At 48.8% G+C, this 23,945-nt stretch overlaps 1 protein-coding gene and 2 long non-coding RNA genes across 5 annotated transcripts in view; all 3 read right to left on the bottom strand.

The window, feature by feature from the left end:
• Positions 1-611, bottom strand: part of COL6A2 (collagen type VI alpha 2 chain) — a 28,919-nt gene extending 28,308 nt beyond the window's left edge. Inside the window, exon 1 of one of the 3 annotated variants that reach the window (XM_075755822.1) lies at positions 298-611. The gene's annotated coding sequence lies outside the window, so the exon portion shown is untranslated. The remainder of the gene's footprint in view (positions 1-297) is intronic. The other 2 variants (XM_075755821.1, XM_010313260.2) reach the window with 2 other exon arrangements.
• A 4,262-nt stretch (positions 612-4,873) lies between these two features.
• Positions 4,874-16,771, bottom strand: LOC142602245 (uncharacterized). Its single transcript, XR_012835913.1, has 3 exons — positions 16,495-16,771; positions 16,151-16,226; positions 4,874-9,493 (listed from the first exon to the last, which is right to left on the bottom strand). It is a non-coding gene; the product is annotated as an uncharacterized LOC142602245 (long non-coding RNA).
• A 2,865-nt stretch (positions 16,772-19,636) lies between these two features.
• Positions 19,637-20,603, bottom strand: LOC142602244 (uncharacterized). The gene is made up of 3 exons (XR_012835912.1): positions 20,269-20,603; positions 19,797-19,946; positions 19,637-19,670 (listed from the first exon to the last, which is right to left on the bottom strand). It is a non-coding gene; the product is annotated as an uncharacterized LOC142602244 (long non-coding RNA).
• Between the last annotated feature and the right edge of the window lie 3,342 nt (positions 20,604-23,945).

The following is a 23,945-nucleotide window of genomic DNA, read 5'->3' as shown; positions in this document are numbered from 1 at the left end:
GCCCTGGCAGATGAGCGTCTGTGTCTCACACTAACCACACTGAAAAAAACCCCCAAACCCCTCTTTGAAAAACACCCTAACTAGCCAAAAGCTGAAAGTAACGGAAAAATATATACTCTCTTATAGCAGGTACTGTTTAAACACGATGTGCCTGAAATGTGCAGCTTGCTGGAGAGCCCGTGAGCAGCAGGAGCACAGGCTGGGATTCCAGGGGCTGCCTCTGTTACTCCTAGCTGGAGAACCACCAGTCAATAAGCCGCACGACCGCTACACAAGGCGAGGAAAAGCTTTGCCTACCTGGAAAACGAGGTCATCAAAATTTCCTCCGAAAAGCTTCCGAAAAGTCAGGAGAAAAAAAAAAAAAAAGACTCTGTGGAGTGGCTGGTGTCAGGAAGGCTCCCGCATCCCCGGCTCCGGGGTGAGCTCCAGGCGCTGGGGAGGAGCGGCCAGGAGCAGCAGAGGCGTCTCCAGCCCCGTCCCTCTGCTCCCTGCAACTCCCCTCTATATTCCTCCTCCTTCAAAATCAAGCAAGTCCTCGTTTGTAGTAGCTGCAGACATCCACGGAGAGTCACTGTGGGTCTACAGACACCTCGGGATGGTCCCCTCCCAGGGCGGGTGCTGGGCTGGGGCGAGGTTGTCATCTTTGGAGCTGCAGGCTTTTTTTTTTTTTTTTTTTTTTTTTTTAAACAAGCTGGAAGAAGTCTCATTTTTCCATGATGAGAGGCCTCTTTTCGTGGTTGGCATTGCTGCCCCACATATTTATACCATCAAATAGTGTTCCTCTTTCTTTCCCCCCCGCCGTCCTCCTCCTCGTCTCATCCTGGTAACGTGTCCTGAGTGGAACAAATAAAACAAGAACATTAAAAAAAAAAAAAAAAAAGAGCAACGTGCATCTTAGCCTTTGCAAGTATCCAAGTCTTGCTCAGAGTCATCCAAGTCTGAGTATTACCTCTACCTATTGATTCATTTCTGGGTTTTGGTTTTTTGTTGTTGGGTTGGGGTTTTTTGGGGTTGGTTTTTTTTGGGGGGGGGGTTGTTGGTTTTTTAAAATTTTTAATTTCACAGGCAAATTTTAGCTCTGCTCAATGAAAAATAGGAGCAAATGTCCCCCAAAAATATGGAGAACCGCAATGACTTTCAGGAACATGGTCTGTTATCCCTCGAGCTATGACTTTCTGTCTCCAAACTCTGTGTAAATGGATGGTGTGACGGGACCAGGGTCGGCCCCAGCTGCCAGACAAAGCCATCGCAATGGGGAAACCCAACATGACTCTCCTTTCACGCTACTGACTCCCCAGTAGCAACAAAAGCAAAGTGTTTGTCTCAAGAGATCTCAGAGCATGTAACTCCCCCCAGTCCGGATCTGCAGGAAACCCAATTCTATGTAGCTGCTAGTGCTTAAAAAGGTACATTTCTGGAATATCTTCTGTGTCAGTGTCTTCACCAGAAGTACTGTGGTGGACTTAGCAGTGTTAGGTTTATGGACTCAATGATCTTAAAGGTCTTTTCCAACCCCAATGATTCTATGATGCTCAGGCTGTAGGAACCACAGCCATAAGCTGGAATTTTCCATGCCTGTTTCCCCGTTCATCTCAAAGCCCTGTGACAGAAGCAGGACTCATTCTGGAGCAAGGGGACACTGAAGAATAAGAATACCTGAGAAACAAGAAATTTCTCAACGATTCCTTGGAAGAGCAGGGAAGGATTTTGTGGGGCCATCCCTTCCCAGGGGCATTCCTGCAGCTCTGAACGGGATGATTGCGTTTCCTCTGGAGCATCTTTAGTGAAGAGGAGGGGGTCCAGCTTCTGATGACAGCCATTTACTGGGCGGTCCATGAGATGTCTAAGCAAAGCACTCACCTTCCAGTAATCCAGCGATCACGCCGCATACCAGCCCATTTCTTTGCCTACTTTGCTGCTGCGTCCCAGCTCTGTTGCATCCACGAGTACCCACCAGTGCTGCTTCAGGTTCAGCATGCCTATTTCTAGGTGAATCTGCCCCTGCAGAAGCTGTTTCTCCACCAGGATGTCTTATCACAAACATCTGGACATCGCATCTGTCTCCTACGCTGCCGGTGAGCACCCAAAGTGTAGAAAGGAGAGCATAGCCCCACACCTCCGCATCTCCCTCTTCCTCCTCGCGGACTTGTGAACGTTGTCTTTTGTCTGCAGTTTCTTGACCAAAGGACCTGCAGACTTTTAACTTTCGATGCGTGCTTCTTGAACTTCCTCATGTCAAATCAAAACCTTTTTCTGCAGCTTGACATGACATAACGTGCCCATAAGGATTCTCGTATGTTTTACAAAACAAACCCCTATTGCATCCTTTCCCTCAATAAAAAAAGGCTAACTTGGTCTTTCTTACCTACCCAGGCGTCCACTTTCATGACTTTTGCACCTCTGTCATAGATGGCCACATCTGGAGAGTTCATTTCTTATGTTGGAGTTATGTAGAAATTTGGACAAAATAAAATAACCTCAAAACAAGATGCTGCCTTTTTTTCTGGATTTGTTGGGCTTTTTTACAGTTTTCTTTCATAGCTGGTGGCATTAAAGGCCTGAACTAGTTCTCTGTAATTGAGCTTTTGTTCTCGTGAATGGGATGAGAATGTAGGAAGTTCTAGAGGAAAATGGATGTGGGGCAGGAACTTTTTGAGACAGTACAAAAATTTTACCTACCATCTTCTTTCTTCTTTGTTAGGGGACTCAAGATGGGCAAAGGCATTTCTTTTTGTGCACAGTGATCCTCTCTTATACATAGTGCTTGCAATATAAATATAAATATAAATATAAATATAAATATAAATATAAATCTGTCCAGGTGAGGAATCCCCCCCTTCACTCATGGGAGCCTCATCCACTATCTCTGTGCTCTCTTTGGCTCCTCTTCCTAATCCTCAAATCAATTGCCTTTCTTTTTTTCCTCTCCTTTCTGTGGAACTACAAATCTCATGGAAAGATTTTTGCAGAGAATGTCATGGATTAGTTGCTCATCCCCTATGTACCTGACCCGCATACTATTATTGCTGCTCACAGAACACACACTATGTACTGAACAGATATTTATTATTCAATTACATTTAAAATGGAGAGAGAAGAAATGAAGGAAGATGAAGAGTGGAAATAAAGAAATAAAGAAATGCTTGATTTTCTGCAAAAAAAAGTCACTCTATGACTCTGTGTAGAGTTTGAAGTGAGTCAGGCACAGGTGGCTACTATTTAATTTACATCCCCTTGTAGATTTAAATGTGATTTATGGTATGTTTAGTTGTTACCTTGTAAACTGTGTAGCTGCTTTTTTTTTTTTTTACATCTTTTTTTTAGCCCCCAATAAAATGCAATCTCCTAGGTTTTAAATCACATACATACATCTGAAACAGCTTTATGGGACTGCTGTGGTTCTCTGGGAAACAGCTACTGCAGTTTCTTTGTGCCTGTCTGCAATTGCATCCGCCCTTCATGAGACTCTGAGATTATACAGTGGTCTCCAAGGGTCTTGTTTCCTAAATATGTGAAGAGAACCAAAAACGAGGCCAAGATAGTTAAGTGCTTAGTGGAAACAACGAACACTGGTTTTCAAATATTTGTAAGTATGCGGTTGATAATCTCAGTGTTTTTCACTGATGACAAATGGAAGGATGGAATTTTATGCCTTTTTGTAGTTGCCATCTTCTGAAATTCTCGCTTCCTAACTCAATTCATACAATGTGTTTGTATTCCTCCCCCATCAACAGGCAAACCCCTGCTCCTCTGAGGGTCAGGGTTGTAATTCTGCTCTTTGCCTTGCTGACTTCTCTCAGCACCTTAAGTGCCACAGTCTTGCAGTCTCTGCGGACAAGGCTGCTTCCAGCCTTCTCATTTTCCCTGTGTTTGAGTAGCGGGTCCAAAAGAGCATTTACCCTGGTCAGTTCATTCATCACTTCCATCACGAAATTGAATCATAGAATCATAGAATCTTTAAGGTTGGAAAAGACCTCTAGGATCATCAAGTCCAAATGTCAACCCAACACCACTCTGTCTACGAGACCATGTCCTGCAGTACCATATCTAGATGGTTTTTGAACACCTCCAGGGTTGGTGACTCCACCACCTCTCTGAGGAGCCTGTTCCAATGTCTGACCACCCTTTCAGTGAAGACATTTTTCCTAATATCCAACCTAAACCTCCCCTGGAGCAATTTGAGGCCGTTTCCTCTTGTCCTATCACTTGTTGGTTGGGAGAAGAGACCAACACCCACCTCACCACAACCTCCTTTCAGGCAGTTGTTGAGAGCGATAAGGTCTCCCTTCAGCCTCCTGTTCTCCAGACTAAACCACCCCAGTTCCCTCAGCCGCTCCTCGCTCCTCGTAAGACTTGTGCTCCAGACCCTTCACCAGCTTTCAATTGCTCTCATTGCAATTCAATTGCTCTCATTGTCTTCAAACCATTCCAGAAACGCCTTATGGTGGTCGTGCCAGCCGCACTGCTCTCCTAGCAGGTAGCGAGGTGGTTAAATCCAAAAGATTCCAACAAGTGCCTAAAAAACCCTTCATCCACCTCCTTTTCTTCATCAGGTGGTCTGCAGCAGACCCCTACTACGGCATCATCCTTGCTGGTCCACCCTCTTTGTGTGGACACTGGGTGCAGGCTTGGCTGGCTCTGAGGGGTCCCTAACAGGTCTTGCCTATCCTCACTGGTGCCCAGGAGAAGACATCTATTAAAGAAACAAAAGAAGAAAAAAACACTTATTTTTCTAGATTAACCCAGGTCATGTACATGAGCAACAGCCCCCACTGTGTTTGACATTCTTGAACTGTGGTAAAAGGAGACACAAAAGGGAATCTTTCTGAAGAAAAAAGCAAATGTTCATTTGATACCCTATTTTAGCAGCATTTCCTGGGATTTAGGCCATTAAAGCCAACTGCTCCAGGATGTTTAGAGAGTCATCATGAACACACAAGTGCAATCTGAGGCTTCACGTACTTTTTCCTATTTTAATATCCTGGGTTAACTTTTAAGTCTCCCATGCTATTGCAGTTCTTATTTACTTAGCACTTTTATATACAGCATTTGCGTGCTTGTAAATTGTTGTTTGCTAACGCATAACGAAGCACTGTTTGGCGTTTCTAGAATTTTCTTTTAAACAGCCCCAAGGATTTCCCAACCTACAGCGTTACTGAAGCCTTGCCAGACGCCGGCCCCTATCTGTGACCTTGTGGTTTTTCACTAGAGCTCAAGATCCTTAGAGGATGATGATGATATCCCAGAGACCCTACGTTGTTTAGATACAGTGGTGGGAAAGCAAGTGGCCAGAAGTGGAGGTGGCAGCCCCCCCATCTTCCAGCTGGTCCCCCGTGGCATAGCCTCCAGAGAAGGTTACAGGAGCCACCTCAATGCCACCAGCGGGCACTAGTGTGATGCAGCTTGCTTTTGTTGGTGGGCCCAGAGCCCGTTTTGGTTCTGCTCTGCACAGCAGAGGTTTCATCATGAGAGGTCGTGCAAGAGGACGGCATGCTCCTGGCTCTCTGTCCCAGCTGTAGGCCACTTCTCGCCGAGGCTTTGCTCGCACAGCCAGCCGTGAGCCTGCTTCCCCACCATTCCTGATAATCCTCCTGAAGTGCTCGTTTAGACTTCGTTAGACCCTTGCTCCAAGTTTTATTCCCCTCTGCTCAAGATCTGCCTTCCTGAGGCCAGTTTGAGTACGCTGGCTTGAAGAAATGGCAGGGATGCTCTGGGGCTCCTGTGCCAAGCTGCTCCTGCTGCACAATTTCTGTGGGTCTTTGAAGTTTGGCCTTTTGAAATTGAGGCCATACTTGTTAATATTTTAACTCCAGTTGCTCAGCCCAGGCTTCGTGTCCAGAGTCAGCTATTCTACAGTGCCCTGACTGCTCACCACTTCTGGAGCTGCTCCCTCCAGACAAGGAGAAAGCCCAGGGCTTCCTTCCAGCTGACCATTCCTGGGTCTCCTCGCCATTGTGCTGGGGGTAGAAGAACCAGCTCAGGCTTTTCAGTTCCAGGGGAAGTGAGGGTGCCCGGGGTGCTCCCAGAGGTGCCAGGTAGCATCAACACAAGACCATTGATGGACCCAGCAAGCAAAAAAATAGGTGGACAGAGGGCAGAGAGTGGGGAAAGGATGGACTGAAACCCTTTCTCCCAGAATAGTTCCCCTTTTACCGGTTTCACAATCCTTGCTTCTTGATACTTTCATCCCTTACAGCACATTTTTTCCACGCACTCAGTCAAGACGGTTGAGTCCCAAAACTCGTTGACTCATTGGGAAGAGCTTTTGCATAGTGGAGCAATCGCATTCCAGCTGCCTGGCAAGGCAGGACATCGGAGAGGCGGCTGATGCCTCCATGGTCCGCAGTACACGCTGGATAATCCCGAGCTATCTTTGTGGAGATGTCAAATGACCTTCAGTTTCGTAGCCCAGGGTAGCGAGAGAGTTAGTTAAAACACACAGTTTGTGTCTTTGGGGCTTCGTGGTGAAATACAGCGAGAGCAGAATGACCCAGCTGCATTTGTTTTATTTTCTTGTCACCAGAGAAATGAGAAGGAAAAACTTGCAGTGGTGTTTCCATGAAATTTAGAGAAAAAAACCCACATAGTTTATAGGGGAAACCTCATTCCCCTCCCCAGCCTTTTACCAGTGATGGTTCAAAAAAAATGTACATTTTTGAACTTAGTCACATCCCGCCCCACCCACGGTCCTTAACGCCGTGTACAGACCTAAGAAAGAGATTCAGTTTCCTCCTTCTGCTGTCTAAACATTTGCTAAACACGCTGGAGCATGGAGATGCTGCCTCCCCATGAAATGACTGCTCTGGCTAAGGTTACAAATAAAATATAGACTTTCTCTGTTAGATTTCAGCTAACTGTATGAATAATATTCCCTCAAGATGTACTCATTATATTGAACCATAAATCTACTGGGGGACACTTTTGCAATGACTAATGGGTATAAATAGAAAGGAAAGGAATTAATTAGTGCCTTATCCTGGGAAAAGAGGGGGCTGAAAGGGATCACATATAGGGGGGAAAAAAAAAAAAAGCCTTTTCTCTGAATGTGGGGGTACGGCAGTGTGGGCTGCTGGGCTGGGGGGAGGCTGGTCCCAGTTGGAGTCTGGTGGCCTGGTGAGGACACATCAGGGCTCAGCAATTCAGCTGATTTATTTGAAATGCTAATCTTGTCTTTAATCCCAGCTTTGTCTCTCTCTAACCACACTGTTCTCCTGCCCTTGCCTCTTAAACAAATGTTTCCAGCATCAACCCTTGTATGGAGCAGAATCCTTGGGACAGATAATGTGTGATTCTCGTTTCCACAGGACCAGTTAAAAGGAATTAGAAAGGAAATATGAAAAAAAAGACCCCACCTTGAAGCCAATGAGATGCTTTTTACTAGCTGTAGGGACCTGTGATTCAAGTCCTAGATGAAAATCTGAGACTTCCAGGTCGCAACTTGTAACTGAAGATGCTCACCAAGAGAAAGCATTAAGTTTATCTTCTTGAAAACCCCTCAACCCTAACAAACCCCCAGGAGGTGGCTGGGTCTGAGAAATGAGCTCAGCTGTCCTCACTTGGGATGCTTTAGCACATGGGTGCAGTAGTGCAGCGGTCAAACATGAGCCTGGGTCAATACAGGGAAGGTCTGCCAGCATCCCCTGCGCTGGTACCCCACCAGCAGAACCTCTAACACCATCTGAAAGAGGCTTGCATTGCCTTCCAGGAGCACAAAGCTGCTCAAAAGCCTTCCCTTGAGTCTCTCCCTAACTACACAGTAAGCTTTTAATTTTTACCTCATAGAGGTTACAAGGAAATACAAACCCTCCCTCCCCAAACCACAGGCTGCAGGTAGTAAGGAGGCCAGCAAGGCGTCTAGAAGACAATTTGATTGATGCTCGCGTGAATCAATGGTTTGATGGGCAAAAGACAATGCACAGGTAAACAACAGCAATGAGTAAGACTGAACAGTAATATCTTCTGGAGTTTCTGCAGTGGTAAGGGACTGTATCTGGCTACTCACTAACGACATTGCCCCCAAACTCTCTGGGCGACGAGTGCAGTCCTGGAGCAAGAGTTTCCCTCATGGCCCCTTTTGTGACCCGAATATGAGGCCAAATTTGTCATAGGTTAACAATAATTTGCAAAAATTTTCCACAAATTTGCAATCATAATGATTTGCAAAACAATTTGCAAAAACAAAATTTTGCAGCTAATTCAAGTCCTGCTAACAGCGTGTGCCACAGGCATCCAAACGTGCCTCTGAAATGGAGCGATAGAGGCCTCTGAAATCTGTGCCCACCTCACCACCAAGCCACGAAGCAAAAGCCCAGCATGTCTCCAGCCCTCCTTGGACGGGCTTTATGTGCTGAGCCCTGCCGGGACTTGCTTTCCCACACCGGGGTAGGGGCTGCGGGGAGCTGCCCTCCTCTCCGGACATCGCTGTCGTGGGGAGCGCGGTGGGCAGCCACCCAGCAGCTGTTCCTCGGGCTGCAGAGCTTTTCCACTGCTCGGCGGCTGCTGCTTTTCACATAGTTGATGTGAATCCAGGGAACCCTGTGCAGCGCTTCGGCCCAGGTCCCCGGGTCACGTACAGCAGAGCGCTATTTGCCTGCTTTTGGCACGATGCTTAACACCTCCCCTTCTCTTACGCATGTGCTCAAATTCTTGCTCTGACACAAAACGTTAGAGGCCCTTGTTTCATTTGCAGCTATAGACTGATGCTCAAGAAATGTGTAATTCTGTAATGGAGCGTCCTCCTGGCCAAATATAACATTGCAATAAAATTCCCCTTTACCATCAGGAGAACCTGCCGCTCCTGAAAAGGAAAACGGTATTTGCACCGAGTGTCATAAAAATTCTAATGTGATTTTTTTATGCATATAGGAAATGTAATATAATTAGACACATAATTAGTGTTAAGAGAAGGAGTCTTATCTGAGTTAGTTTCAAAGGTCCTCCTACAAAGTAAAACCAAAATAAACAACAACCCCAAACCAAAAAATATGCTGCATTTTTAACTTGCATTCCTCTGAGATAAAGCAGGCAAATACTCTGCAGAGCAAGTTAGCGATACAGAGGTACAGGAGGAGAGAAGCATTCCATCCTTCCTGGGATTCTCTTTCGATGGTACCTTAAATCAGCCCAAGAGATCAGGGTTACAAGGAAGTTAAAATATTTTTACCAGGGCTGTGGATAACCTTTTACCAGTGTAACTGAATGTCTGGGCTCTTCACTTGGGCATTAATGTGAGCCCAACCTCCAACAAAGTAATTTTGGTCACATGCACACAATAAATAACATCCCATGTTTATACTACTTCTCCTTAAGACTGCCAGTGGAATTTGAATGCTTATCTCCAGTCCAAAGAGGCTTGAGATTTTCCAGCTTCAGTGTGTGATACACAACACGAAGAGTGGGGATCTGAAAGTGCAGGCGTGCACTCACTGTCTTCTATGGAGAGTTCTTTGCCCTCCCTTCTGCCCCTCATCCATCCACACTCCGACAGCTTCACCTACAAAGATAAAAATATAAAGAAGAGAAGCAGAAATGAGCAAGAAATCATGCTTTATTTATTTCATTTATAACTGCCTTCTTGGGTACAGAAACCGGATTTTCACTTTACGTGAGGATTTCCCCTGCATTGCTCTGGCAGTCTGACAGGTCCTGAAATGCTTGATGCGACCTCCCCGAGTGCCTCTTCACGCAGCAGCGTAACTAATACAGCCGCATTAAAAAAAAAAAGGTGCCCTGCCGCACGGTAAGGAAGCAAATTGTTTGCTCCCATCCTAAAACCGTGGTGGTGACTGTGGGATTGTGGCAGGCTGACCAGTCACAGCCGAACCGTGCACGAGACCAGGCAGACGCACGCACCAGGGGAAGCAGCCCGCGCGTGTTTTCACACCTCGCTGCCTCGCGGAGGCAGAACCGACGTCCTGTCTGCTTGGCGCATCATCTCTGTCAGGCGTGACAAAAGAAAAGGTGCATCCGTGATCAAGATACGCTCTAGCAGAGCCCACCCTCAGGGAGGCAGGGGACAAGGATGGTGGGAAAGGGCGAAGGGTGCTGGGAGAGGGAAATAGGGAAGGAAGGACTTGCAGGAGCCACTGGAAACCCTGTGGGGAAATCAGCCTCCCACATCCCTTCTGGGGAATCCAGATAATTGAAGGCTGTAGGAGTGCTTGACAGAAAACCCCAGACCAGAGACTATTAAGTTCCCCAGGCCTCTCATCAAGAACACATGGATCCCATCGAGAGACCGCAGCTCGGCCGGCAGTGAGCAGACATCTCTCCTGGGGGAGGACGGGGCTGGCAGCGTCTGGCAACAGGAGACAGCGGGCAGCAGTCGGTTTTGGCAAAGCCTCTGCCGTGTTTCGTCTCGGCGAGCGAACAGCAAGCTTGCCTCTGCTCCGGGGTTCTGCCATTGAACCCTGTGGGAAGAGGTGCGGGAGCACGGGAGGTCCCCGGTCTACTTCGGCCCCGCTGCAGCCGTGGTTGTAAACGCTGCGGCCGCCAGACAAAACCCACGTGAGTTCCCTGCGGCAAGAGCAGGGGCTGGCGCTGGCGGGTGAGGAGCACACCGGAGAGGACCTGAACCAGAAATGCCAGCAGAGATTGCAGCCTGGGCTCGCTACCACTGAGCTGCTGAGATCCTTGAACAGTGCCAGCTCCAGTTTCAATAGCGTCGTGCTGACTTAACAGTCCTGCTTGCAGGGAAAGCACGTTTCCAGAACCAGGAGCTGCTTTCATGCAGCCCAAAGCCCACATTTCAGGGGAACATGTATTTAAGAGCCATCATTCAAATATACATTCATTACAAACACTTTTAACGTCATCACAGCCTAACCATACCCTTGCTACAAACTCTACCCTTCCTCCCTCACAAATCGGATGGACATGATAATGCTGTGTCCACGCACTCAGTAAAACAACCCCCCCTCAAATTAAGAAGGTTACAAATTTAAACACATGCAGGTGACAATCTCCACCCGTCGTCCCTGTGGAGCAGGACACAGAGTTTACGCTGTAATAAGCTCCATCCCTTGCCTGTGCAGAACAGACATCCCAGAACGTGCCAGCCGCTTGAATATTCACCTATTGCAGACGCCGCATGGCGTCCCTCCACGGGACAGCAGGATGGATCCACTGCTCCACATATCCCTACACTTGTCCCTCCCGAAGGCAGGACAGCGTGGGCCCCAGCACCCTGCTCTCCCGCGCCATCAGCTGCATCCCACCAGCTCCAGCGTCCCAGCAGCACCATAGCCGCTGCAGAAGCATCTCCCCATTTCCCTGTCCTGGCTGTTGGGGTCCCCCTCTGGGACAGTCACCCCCCTCCTCTGCCTGCTCCCACAGCAGCTCTGGGGGCAGCTTCAGTGCTGACTCCCCACCAGGAGCCCCCAACTAGTGCCCCTGTTAGCAGCTCATCACCCTCCCCACGGCCGTCGGTTGGACTCTCCAGCCCTGCCAAGCAGCCCCGGCCGGGTGGGGTGAGCCCGGGGCACCCCCACAGCGGAGCAGCACACGTTTTCCCAGGGTCTGGCACGCAACACAGTCCTGCTGCATCTCCCGGGCTGGCGCCTCTGGATTCTGCACATGGTGATGGTCCCAGCTCTGGACCACCACCACTCCTGCTCTCTTACTGTAAGGGTGACCGAGCACTGGTACAGGGTGCCCAGAGAGGTTGTGGAGTCTCCATTCTTGGAGATACTCAAAACCCGTCTGGACATGATCCTGGACAACCTGCTTGAGCAGGGGGTTGGACCAGATGACCTCCAGAGGTCCCTTGCAATCTTAACCGTTCTGTGGTTCTGAGAACAGACAAGACTGAGTGGGTCATGAAGCAGTGAAACAAACTTTTGGTAGCCACCAATATTGCTTGTGTATATTTTTAAAAATTATATTGCATGTCTATTTTTCACTTGTATCACAGATTTCCCCCCGCCCCCCCGGTCTGTGGAGCTAGACTTCGCTCTGAGTTTTATCAGTAGAGTCTGAAACCAGATCACTCCAAACAACCCGTGTTGGCCCAGTTGCCTTCCCACCTGGGAAGAGCGCTTTGGGGTCTCCCCTAACCCCACACTTCTCTCCCATTCTTCTCCCTGTCCGGGCGAAGAAAGGAATGGGTAGGATTCCAGCTCTTGAGAATGGGATAACGCACATGATTTCTGCATCCCAAGACATGGGGCGATGGATGCTACACCGTGACATGATGGTTTTAAATGGCTCCCGTCTTCTTTTCCTGTTGTGATAACACAGGCCAGAAAGCCAAGAGCTGCAGACAGGGACTTCATCAGCAGGGCCCGGTAATAACGACACATTGGTTCTTCCCACGGTCGCTCCCTGTTATAGGAGCCGAATGCTTTGATTGTAGAGGAATCGGCTCTGGCAAAGATCAGGCTTTTTTAGCTGGAAAAAAAATCGGTGCTCTCTTTTCAAAAGGTTTCTCCAGAAATCACATGTTTCTACAGAATACCCAGAACTGAGCCAAATGTTTGAAAGGAAACAATTCAGACATGGAGAGGTTATCCATAACCTGAAGAAGAGGCAGCTGCCAGGTCAGTGCTCCAGTCTTTGCACCCTTTATGCCTTGCCGGGGGGTGGGAGCGCAGCCCCGCTCCACCTGCAGCCACCTCCGGCCGGTCAGTCCGGGTTTCACTGAGGCACACACTTAATTTCCACAAAACTGTGGAGTGGGAGCAAAAAGCCTGGGGTTTTCAGTGCCTTGCTGAAATCTGGCCTTAAATGAAAGATCAGTTATTTTTCCAGTCCGGTGCCCTGGGTGAGGAAAGTAATTTTTTTTTCCTTTAATTGTTCTCAGCCTGATGCTCTGTGTTATCCATGTGAGCAGGAGAACAGGCAAGCCAGACAAGGTACAAGAGCAAGACGAGGGTGCAGCATCCCAGTGCCATTCCCCCAGAGGCTCCAGCTCCCACCGCAGCAACGAGCTTGCAGCAGGCACATCCCTTTTCCAGCTCAGGTCACGACTCTGCTTTATCTGCCCCAAAGCTCTTCATAAGCCGGGAATGCTTTTTTCCATGGGCTTGCTAGAGCACACTGTGTCGTAAACCTGCACATCTGTAACTCATGGAGGGAACCTGGATCCCACATGCTGTCTCTCTGTAACTGGATCCTCTCTTCCTGGAGGCCAGCAAGGAGCGTTCAGGAGCTCTGGCTTTGGGAAGAGGATGGGCACAGCCCCAAGGGTCCCCAGCACCGCCTGCTCACGTGGTCCCCCCCCTTCTCCGGTGCCCCTGGCAGGACCAGGCACAGCACCCAGCTGCTAGCAGGGACAACCAGGTCAAATGGCTGCAGCTTTCTCCTTCGCAGCTTATCTGAGCCCTGGGCAAGGAAAATATTGACAAGAACAATGACATCTGTGCTCCTGCCACCAGACAGGCACGGCACCCGCTTCTGGCCAAAATGATCCCTAATGAATCCCTTGAGCATCCTGGGTGATGTGGTCCTGTAAGAGATACTTGAAATGCAAGGTATGAATATACGCAGCTGGTTTCTCCCGATGTAAACTCACGGCCTTCCCTTTTGGAGACTTTCCATCTGTGTGGCGATTGGAGGCAAAGGGAAATAAAAATCCCAGCCATAAATGGAAACATTTGCAAGGAACGGGGATGACCAGCAGCCAAGTTACAGTTGCTGCAGTATGACTAAGCAGCAACATAAGTACAAGATACTGTACTTTCTGTAAGCTGCTGCTCTTTCACACAGACAGAAACCACACAACTCCCACCGCCGCTCTTCCATCATCCCCAGCTAGAGCTTGGTCACCAAGAACACAAAGACACTGGGAGCTAGTGAGCAATGGAGCGCCCTGCTCCTGAAGCTGGGCTCCGGGTGCTCTGCAGCAGGGGCGGTCCCAAATCCAGCAGGATTACCTTGACATAAGAAGTCAGGAACCATTTCAGAGTTTATAAACCTTACCCCCCACTTTCTGAGCCCTTTCTGAGCCAAGGTGATGCACTAAAGAGGGGAGAAGATCCCTCTTTAATTTTCCTCTGCCTCGTGTAATGCCTTGGGATTGCAGAATGTTTTCCTCTGAAACCAGGGACCTGCAGGGAGGCAGAGCAGATGACTCTCTTTGCCTGGGGTGAAATGGGGATGAGCAGAATCACAGCTGAGTGGTCGAGGCTTGCAGGCACCTCTGCAGATCATCGTCCAGTCCATCCCCACCATCTCGAGCGGGGTCAGCCAGAGCAGAGAGCGTCCAGTTGCGTATTGAGTATCTCCACAGATGGAGAACACACAACATCTCTGGGCAACTGGTTTCTGTGTCTGACCACCCTCACAGTAAAAAAAGTGTTTCCTTGTGTTCAGGTGGAATTTCATGTGTTTCAGTTTGTGCCTGTTACCTCTTGTCCTGTCACTGGACACCGCTTCTTCATTCGCTCCCTATCAGGTATTTATACACATGGATCACATCCCTCAAATCTGAACAGCCCCAGCTCTCTCAGGCTCTCCCCATGTGAGAGATGCTCCAATCCCTTCATCATCCTGATGGCTCTTCATTGGACCTTCTCCAGTATGTCCATCTCTCTCTCCAGGTGTGGCCTCACCAGTGCTGAGCAGAGGGGAAGCATCACCTCCGCTGACCTGCGGCCATCGCTCCTCCTAACGCAGCCTGGGACACCGTTGGCCTTCTTGGCTGCAAGGGCACACTGCTGGCTCATATCCTATTAAAATCACTTGCTTACTAAATTTCTCCTAATGTATCAGTAAAAACTATCAGGTCCCTATTCACTGAATGGTTATTTAAGGCTACATCTCAAATGTTTTAATAGAATTAAAGGGACTTTTTGGACTGGTTTGATGCAAATTTCCTGGAAAAAATGTGCAAAGTAATAAATCTATTTTTACTAACGCAGCACATATGTCCTTTCCAGTGGCTAACAAGCAACCACTCATGTAAGTGCAATAAGAAAATATTGTTTGTGGGTCAGCTGAGTACTTCAGTTTCGCAACTGTGGAATGAACACATGCTTCTAATTTGGCTATCAAAGTCAATGGAGTGTAAAAAAACTGGAGACACAGTGGTGTCAGGCTTGATTCAACTATCTGAAATATTGCTCAAAAACGTGATAACACTGTACAAGAGCTGAAGGGTGTTGTCTGATCTTGGGATCGTAAGTAGCCATGCACTTCTGAAAAAGCCACCATCACCCCCTTGATAGTCGATGGAGAGAAATGGGACTTGTATGGACCAGTTTGTCACCCTCTGACCTGTCTGACAGGGCTTATTTCTCACCCCTGCTGTGAAGAGTTCCCAAATTATTTGCTTAGACTACGGTGTCTTCACTGAAGATAGCCCAAGCTGTAGGAAATGAATACCCCCCCAAAAAAAGGCTTATAAAAGAAGGCATCTGGCCTGGCAGCGATGTACGACACTCAGCCAACATAGGCGTTTCAGTAGGGTGCTCCCACGCTCCATGCACAGTGGAGAGGGAGCAGAAAACATTAAGCCCAAAGCGTGTCTGAACAGGAGCTTGACTTTTTTTGCACATCACTGCCTTTGCCTTGTGTCCCCTGTGCACTCAGGATGGTTTTCACAGAATCTCTTGCACACAGGAATCAAGGGAAAGTGGTTCAGTTCCTGCATCTTGAGTTATGGTCTTGGGCAAACTCTTAATTTCTTTGTTTTGCAACTCCCTGCCAGTGAAATAGCTCACATAATATTTTTCTAGCTCTTTTCTTCACCTAATAACCCACTAGACATCACAGGCAACAAATATACAAACATCTTTGTCAATCAGAGTGCTTTCACTATCTTCTGGCTTTACCTGTAAACCAGGCACAAGATGATCAGAAACTGATTTTCTGATTTCAAAGCAGAAGCATTTGAATTGTGCAATGCCTCCCTGACCCTGTGCAGATATGACCGTCATATACGTCTTTGCTATGCCGGCCAGATATTGCTGTTTTATAGTTTCTCACACCGAATTGCCTTCTCTTGCAAATTCACTTCCCTGCACCAAAGAGGATACAGAAAAGCTTCCCAGATAGCCTGCTTTCTGCCTTCCATGCTTGAGTGGTACCTGTCTAGCAGCCAGACTGAGTCTATCAGAATGCCCACACAGCAGCCGGTCATCAACTGGATGACACAGCTCCCGGGATGTGGCAATGCCTGTATTCTGCATAAACAATGCCACGGTTGACTCACCATTCGGTTGTGCAGCATCTACCAGCAGAGTATTCTTGGCCGTGTCTTTTCACATGTGCGAGGGGCTTCCCAGGCCCTGTATAAAACATATAACAATGTGAACCCAAGGAACCCTGAATTTGCAGGAAATCCCAAATCCCCTGGTGACTATGAAGATTTGGGTTTGAGAGCACTGAATTCCCAGCGCCCACCTGCTTGCAAAGGAGCTGGCAACGCAGCCGGCTTGCGTGATGATGAGACATCAACTGAAGCTGGAAACTGTGGGGACCCTGAGACTCTTGGCCAGATCACACAAGCTCGAGGCCCACGTGGCCTCAGAGCAATATTGCCATCTTTGCACGCACCTCTCCTCCTGCACCACGGGGAGAACGTGGTCTTCCAACACCCAGCATGGGTCTTCCCATGGGATGGGGCTTGCCAGACCCAGGGATGTTGCAGAGGGAAGTGTATGCAAGGCTAGTCTGCTCCTGCCTCACTTTGCAACGTAGTGAATGGCAGTTTCAGCAGGACCCTGCTGCGCCCTGGGGACGGCGTTTGGGTCACATCCCAGGCCGCTGCTGGGACGGCTGGATCCGAGTGCAGTAATCTGCCACATGTTCTCATTTCCCCCGCACGCCAGACCCCTTTTGACACACTTTTCAAAGGAGCTGCGGAGCTCCAGATGGGACTCATCCAGCCGCCCTCAGCTGCGTCTTGTTAAGTACGTGCCCAGCGCTTCCATGCTAGACTCTCAGAGCCAGAAAAAACTGCAGTCTGCTGCTCTTGGTCCAAGCTTTATCCGGGACAGGCTTGCCCTAGAAAAGCAACATGCTGGTTTTACAAGCTGCCTTTGAAAAATCTCAAGTACTTCAGGTCTTGTTGAAAATACTGTATGTAACTGTGTTTTAGCTCTCACATTAACCAAGACATAATTTTATATGCAGGGATAATTTTATTGCCAGAGGAACTATCAGAAATCCAGGACCCTCAGAAACACTCCAGGCTGAATTTCCCATTTATGTAGAAATAAGCACGACTCAGACAAAGGAGCAAAAGCTTTGTGGCTCCTGAGGGTTTGGATTCTTTTAGGGCAAGAGAGGGATTTACAGGGATTTCAGAAGCTATAGACAAGCACTTTGAGCTAATATCCATGTTTATCAAGGTTTGAACTGCTCTCTAGAACTAAGCCAGGAAAGAAACACCAGCCAGGGTCTGACAGATATGCCTTTTGGAGCAGTGAAAAACTGTGGGATCTAGGTGCCAACCTTGCACGCTTATTCCTGCCCTGTTTGCTTTCTCTTAAGCTATGAAAAATGCTGGTTGAAGGGTATGGGATTTGGTCGTTGGGGCAGAAGAAAAGGGAGACAGAGGGGCAACCTTGGGATCATTTTAGGATCTTTAAGATCACATTATTCCGGGTTGGTGCCATGTAGAAAAACCTACTTTCAAAACGGGGTGCTCCGGACCCACGCTGCCTGCAGTCCTGCCTTCCACTGCCTCTCCCCATCAGCTGTCTCCGGCCAGGACTGGGGCAGTGGCAGCACAGACAAAGGGGGCTGCAGGCTCCTTGCTTGCCTGCAATATCTATCGCGAGACATATTTTGAAACTGCTGGCTGACCTCCTTGGGCAAGGACCTCCTGCTGCCAGGGTGATGTGGTTTAGGCCCAGCCGGTAGCTAAGTGCCACGCACCGCTCGCTCACTCCTCCCCCGGCGGGATGTGGAGGAGAACGGAAAAAACAACGGCAAAGCCTCGAGGGTTGGGATAAGGGCAGTTTACTGGGACAGCAAGGGAGAGGGAAACAATCAACAACAGTGCTGATAACAGATATTCACAATGGGTGAGAACAGAGAATGATTTACCGATCCACGACCGACCGACCGGACGCTCGACCCATCCCAGAGCCACGCCGACACGCCGAACTTGCCCCTGCCTGACCAGCCCCCTTTTGTGGTGAGCATGATGTCACATGGTATGGAATAGCCCCCGGCCAGCTTGGCTCACCTGTCCTGGCTCCTTGGGAAATTAACTCTATCCTTGCCAGAACCAGGACACAGGGCTAGCCAGCGTCTGGGCTGGATATCCCTCGAACGTGGTACGAGGTCACGCAACGTGGGGCTAGGCATCCGATGCCTGACTTGGTTCAGTCTGACTGCAAGAGATGCAGTTGTGACATTGCAGAAATCCCTTTCTGGCTTGCAGCAGCATCTCAGGTTTAATACACCAGTGAGGGTTAATCCCCTGGTCCTAACACAAGAAAAGCTTGTTTCTGGGAAGCTGGAAGAACATCAAAGAGTCATTACCCCCCAGTGCAAAGGCTGAGGAACTACCTGCTTCTAGTGATTTTCAGCCCGGCAGTCAACAGGGACCATCTTCAGAGAAAGGAAAAAATGAAGCGGTAGCAGGGATGATCCTGAGATAGGACAGGCTTTTCCAGGGAGGGAGTCTGAAAGTCAAGGTTTGGTAAGACAGGGGGGCTTTGCACTCCCACCAGAGATGCTGGATGAGGCCCAGGTAGATAGCTGCTGCTGCCTGTCCCAGCCGGTCTATGAAACACGTGAGTCTGCTTTGGTATTTCATTTCAGGTCTCCCTGAGGAGTCAGAGTACAAACTGGCGTGCTCAGGAAGGACAAGTCCCGGTAAGTGCCTGAAATTACTGTGAGGCTTTGAGGGCTCTCACATGATGATGTAAAAACTGTTGTAGATGTGTGTATCTCGTTCCATTTCATGCAGAACTCATCCTCTTTGCGGAGGCTTTTGGGGCCATTGGCAGTGATGCTCCATGTGTAGGAGCCTGGGGACATCTCCTGGGACCCCTTCACCCATGGGGAACAGCCCCAGCAAGAGACCCTGCCCCGACGGGTGGGAGAGGGAGCATTGGGAGACACAGGTCATCGCAAAGCTGAAACATCAGGCTGGCTATTTGGAAACTAAGTGGTTCAGGAAGCACAAAGTCTGCTGGTGGCTTTCGATCCTCGGCTCCTGGGCTCCGCCACCCCTGCATGCTGCTGCAGCAGCCAGGCTCACCTGCATGTCACGGTGCACACCTGAGGGATGTGGGTACCATGGGGTCTGGCAGGCTGTCTCTCCTCCTCGGTCTGATTCTGCGGAATGATGCTATTTATTTCCTTTTGTCAAGCACGTCCTGGCCTCGCCTCTGTGACTGGGAGCTCTGCGAGGCCCATATTTTCCAGGATAACAGGTCAGATTTCCAATTTCAGCTTCAAAATTGATTTGCTGCTGGCTGGTATAAGCTTGCTGCTGAAGATGGCTAACTGAGCATGTTCCACTGATCCACACATAAACCAGAGGTTGCCTTCCACAAAGGCTGTTTCAAAGCTGCCTGTACACAGACAATTTGTGCCTTAATCCCTTCCTAGTCTCTAGGACAACTGTGCAAAATGAATGTCTCGAGGTTCTCTCGCCAGAAGTCTAGTCTGGGTTATTAATCTGCTCCATGTGGGCTCGGAAAGGCTTTGCCCTGTCCCTGCAATACCTTTATGATGGGTAGAGGTCTCTAAATGATCACTGTGTAACTAACCTGTGGAGCCAACCAGAAAAGAAAGGTTGGCCATGCAGATGTAAGTATGAATAACATACGAAAACAACCCCAAACAGAGCCAGGACCAAGGAGGAAGGGGACCCCCACCACCATCAGGCTCCTTACCAGTTGAGAGAGGGTTTTCCAGATTGCTGCTGTGATGAGCACGTCTGGCACAAGGACCTTCTCTGTAGGCGCCATGGCTGGGAACAGACCCCTGGACTTCTTGCTCCCGCAGGCTTCTGGCACCGTGAACAAGAACTGGGTGTTCAGGTCCTGAGAGAAAAGAGACAACACCGATAAGTGACCTCAGCTGATACATGGCTCTGCAAGGGAAGGAGGAACACGATCTCTGTGTTCGAGAGACAACAAGGAGTAACAGGCTTAATGGCCGCAAGAGGTAGGCTGGACACTAGGACATGTTTTCCAGAAGTAGCCCCAGCTGCATTACTTGCAGCACTGTAAATAGCAGCAGTGGTTTGCACTGAAACAGACTGTCTGCAGACGCAGTAAAGTCTCTGTGTTCAGAGCTCTTTCAGGATGGACAAACACCCATCTGACAGGGGAACAAATACAGAGCCTGTGCAATAAAACATACCTTTAAGGTAAAAAATGGGCTAAATGACCTCTTCATGCCTTATTTCTCAGTGCTTCAGTGACTGGAGAAACCCAAGTTTGATGAGGCAGCATCTTTTATCTGGCCAACAGATAGTGGAAAAAAAAATAATAAAGTTTTTAGACAGAGGTTTAAGTCCGTGGCTACACCAGCAGTGCTACGGCTTTGTGCAGTCAAATCAGACGACGATGTACAAATACATGGCCCCAGAGTCTCTTGCAGGATTTTTCTCCACTAGAAAACTCATCTTATTTCAAGAAACAGTTTGTCTCCCAAGACCTTTGGAGTCACCCAGAACAATGTGGCATAATGGGAAAGTGTCCTTGGTGAGAAAAAAAACCCCAATAAATTTTCTCCAGAAGCCTGACATAAGGAGTAGGATGCGCCTGCATTGCCTCCAACTTCTGCTATTTCGTTCTTTTTTCCTTTTTTAATATATTGCCATCAAGAAGAGACACCCCAGCTGCATTTTCCTTTGGTTCAGCGGCTTGGATGTTGAACTCTAACATTTTCACAGGGATGACAAAGCTGAGAAGGGTTTCCTGTGTGTGTCTGCAGCAATGGACAGGACCGGGAGCACTGCTCTGCTGAGACAGCAGGCAGGTGGAAGGGCTGCGGAGGTACTTCACGGGGATAAGTCGCTCCATGCATTCCCAGTCCTTGCTGGAAAGGCCGTGTCGTTTTCTCGGGGTGCTCCTCTGAGCACCTCTGTAGTTTCCACGTCTGATGGGGATGACCATGTGTGTGAGAAACTCTTTAAATGAAACAAGAAAACCAAAGAGATTAAACAGCACCCATTACTCTGTTCAGAAGTCCTCTCAACTGCCTGGTGAGGCAGCGGCTGGCTGCTGCTTCCCTCCTGCCAGAGGTCCTCCAGAGCTCTCTGCTGCCACCGGTCCCAGGAGCTCTGCCACAGCCTGCCGGGAGGAAACCATGAACTGGGCTGATGCAACATACGCTTTCTGCAGAAAAGCATGGAAAGCAGACAGCGTGGACCCAGCCCAATCTCCCAACAGCCAGTGAGGACAAATTTTGAGGGGAAAGACCGTGGCAGAGCATGCTTGTTGCCTGTGAGCTTAGCTCACAACCAAGGAAGACGCTGTTAATTGCAGATCTAAAACTCCTTTGTTTGTCTAATTAATGTCTTCTCAACCTAACCAGAATACAACAACTTATTTAGTCTGGTTATTATATAGGTGCTTATAATCTAAACGACTTAATTATTGATGGGAATTAGCAAAAAGTAAGATTGCTATACACACGTCTCCCAGAGTTGCACCATGCTTTGGTGATGCTCCCCCATCCTATGCAATGTTATGAGAGGCCATCAGCTTCCCAGGTCCTTTACCAGGAGAACTATGATGACAATAGCACGTGTTGGGGGAAGGGTCTTCCTCTGTGGTCTTGAGTTTGCTCAGAATTACTTCTGTGTGTCAACCCTGTATTTCTTAATGGGTGACAGTCTTTCCCCTGCTGTTTGCCCACAAGCTTATGTACACCACGATCCTTTCTCCTTATACAATATGATTTCTTTTAAGGGGGAGATCCGTGCAATTGGACAAAATAATGCAAAGCTTAAACTAAAACACATTTGGGAAAAATAGAGTTAAAAGAAACCCCAAACCACAGGATAGTGGGAGGCATTTGAACATTCGGTTATTCTGCTATTGAATCTAAGTGAGGTTAGGCAACGGACCTCTGCTCGTTGGGAAAACTGTAGGCACGGGAAAGGCTCTTAAATAATGACCAGGACAATCAACTAATCTGCAGACCTGCTCCAGAGCTGCAGCCACAAAGCTGGGTAGGTGTGGACAGACGAGCAGTGCCAGTGGGCAGGCGTAGCTGAGCCTCTTGGGGCTTCCCAAGTGCAAGCAGTCTCATGTTCTCATTTACAAGAGCTAACTGGGCAGGGTATTTTATCTCTCACTTAGCAGTTTACCTCTCTTAGATCACTTTTTGCTCTGTCTTTCAGGATTGCCGTCCCACAGTACTGTCCCAGACTGTTGCCTTGTTGGTTCTTTCGCATTGCTTGTAGGGTATGTGTTTTAGGAGTCCTACCATATTGGTTAAGCGGCCTCAGCGATCCCCTCCTTCCCCAGCCATCGCCTTCCCATGAAGGGCTGTGAATCAGCGTTGCCTCAAATGAGAATTTAGTCAGAGGAAAACAGAGAAATGTGGCCCAAATTCTGTCGTTGTTACATAAACCCCCTTGCTGAACATCTGGAGAACATCTGAAGTTTAACAAAGCCGGCCTGCAGGCAGAGGCATTTTTGACCTTCCCTGTAATGGAAGTATAAAAATTGAGACTGAAGAGAGGGGAGTAAATATAACCAGAAATGGAAGACAAAATGGATCCAGCATATTGGGGCCAAATTTGGCCCAAACACCCGACAAGGGCTCCCACAATCCTGCCTGGACAGTGCACGGGCCCGGGGAGAGACAAGGCAGCACGCCTAAACACGAGGTGTTGGGCACTGCTCAAAAATCCCTGCCGGTCCCTGTCTTTTGGGGGAAGATGGCTCTTCACCGGGCTCTGTTTAAAACTGTGTTTCTTCTGGGCAAACTGGAATTTAAAGGGAATGCTTAGATTTTTCTCATGGGTAAAACTGACAAACACTCCAGAACTGAGGCTTGGAAACCAACAATTTTTGCTGGTTTGGGATTTTCTTCCCCTTTCAGTAAAGGGAAAAAAAAAGCAAGGGCATGGGGTGGGGGAGAAGCAAGACAGAAGAAGGAAAAACCCCTCCTGCCACCTGCTTTTTTAGCAAAAAGCTGTAAACCAGCCCAAAGTTAGCGCAAGCTTTCTCCAGGTGTCTCCTGCATCCCTGCATCTGACACGGCCCAGCTGGGGTGTGAGGGGGGCATATCCCCAGGAGGGTGCAGGAGCTGTATGGGGGGGGGCAGCCCCCTTTTCCCACCCCCGTCGCTGGCAGCAGTGCATCCCACCGGCTGGGCAGCCCTAGCAGCAGGGGTGTAACCCAGGGCCTCGTCCCTACCACGTTCCCTTCCTCCATGGATGATTCACGCCGAGGACTGCGGCAGGCCGTTAAAAAATATTTCTTGGGCTGTAACAATAACTGCTTTTATTAGGGCAGACGTGAAGGCGTTTTTTCCTGACTTTCTGTGGAGAGGAGAGCGGGACATCCGATACAAACTGCAGCCACCCGCAGAGCCTGCCCAGAGGTGCTCCTCAGACTTTCCAGCTGTGAGTGAGCTGTACCAATCGCTGCGGGACAGCCAGGGAGCCCAAGAAGCATCTCAACTGAGATGCTTGGCCCAGGAGAGAGCATGACTAAGAGGAGGATGTGAGACAAGGGGGAAGCAAGGCAGTACCTCTCCGTTACAGAAACAGGACGTGAATGTGGTCCCGTCTGGGGAACAAGTGACTGTGCATGCATCCACAGTGAAAGGCTGCAACAAGCTCCTGGGACGTATAGGTATGGCCTGGGAGCTTCCCCAAAGATAGGCACCCTTTAGGTGTAAAATAAATGTTTGGGGGAGCATTGAGCCTGGCAAAGCTGGGTGAGATGTTTGATACCTCCACCACTATCCTGGTCTGCAGAGCAGCATCCCCACATGCCCAGGAAGTGAGGTACTAAGGAGAGACTGAACATAAGCAGAAAACAAACACAGCTTACCTCTTCACCATCCCTCTGCAC

This window comes from Balearica regulorum, chromosome 6 (genome assembly GCF_011004875.1).
Source record: "Balearica regulorum gibbericeps isolate bBalReg1 chromosome 6, bBalReg1.pri, whole genome shotgun sequence".
In the NCBI taxonomy this organism is placed as follows: Eukaryota; Metazoa; Chordata; class Aves; order Gruiformes; family Gruidae; genus Balearica; species Balearica regulorum.
The sequence above is the reverse complement of the archived record's forward strand: the minus strand, read 5'-3'. Positions and strand labels throughout refer to the sequence as shown.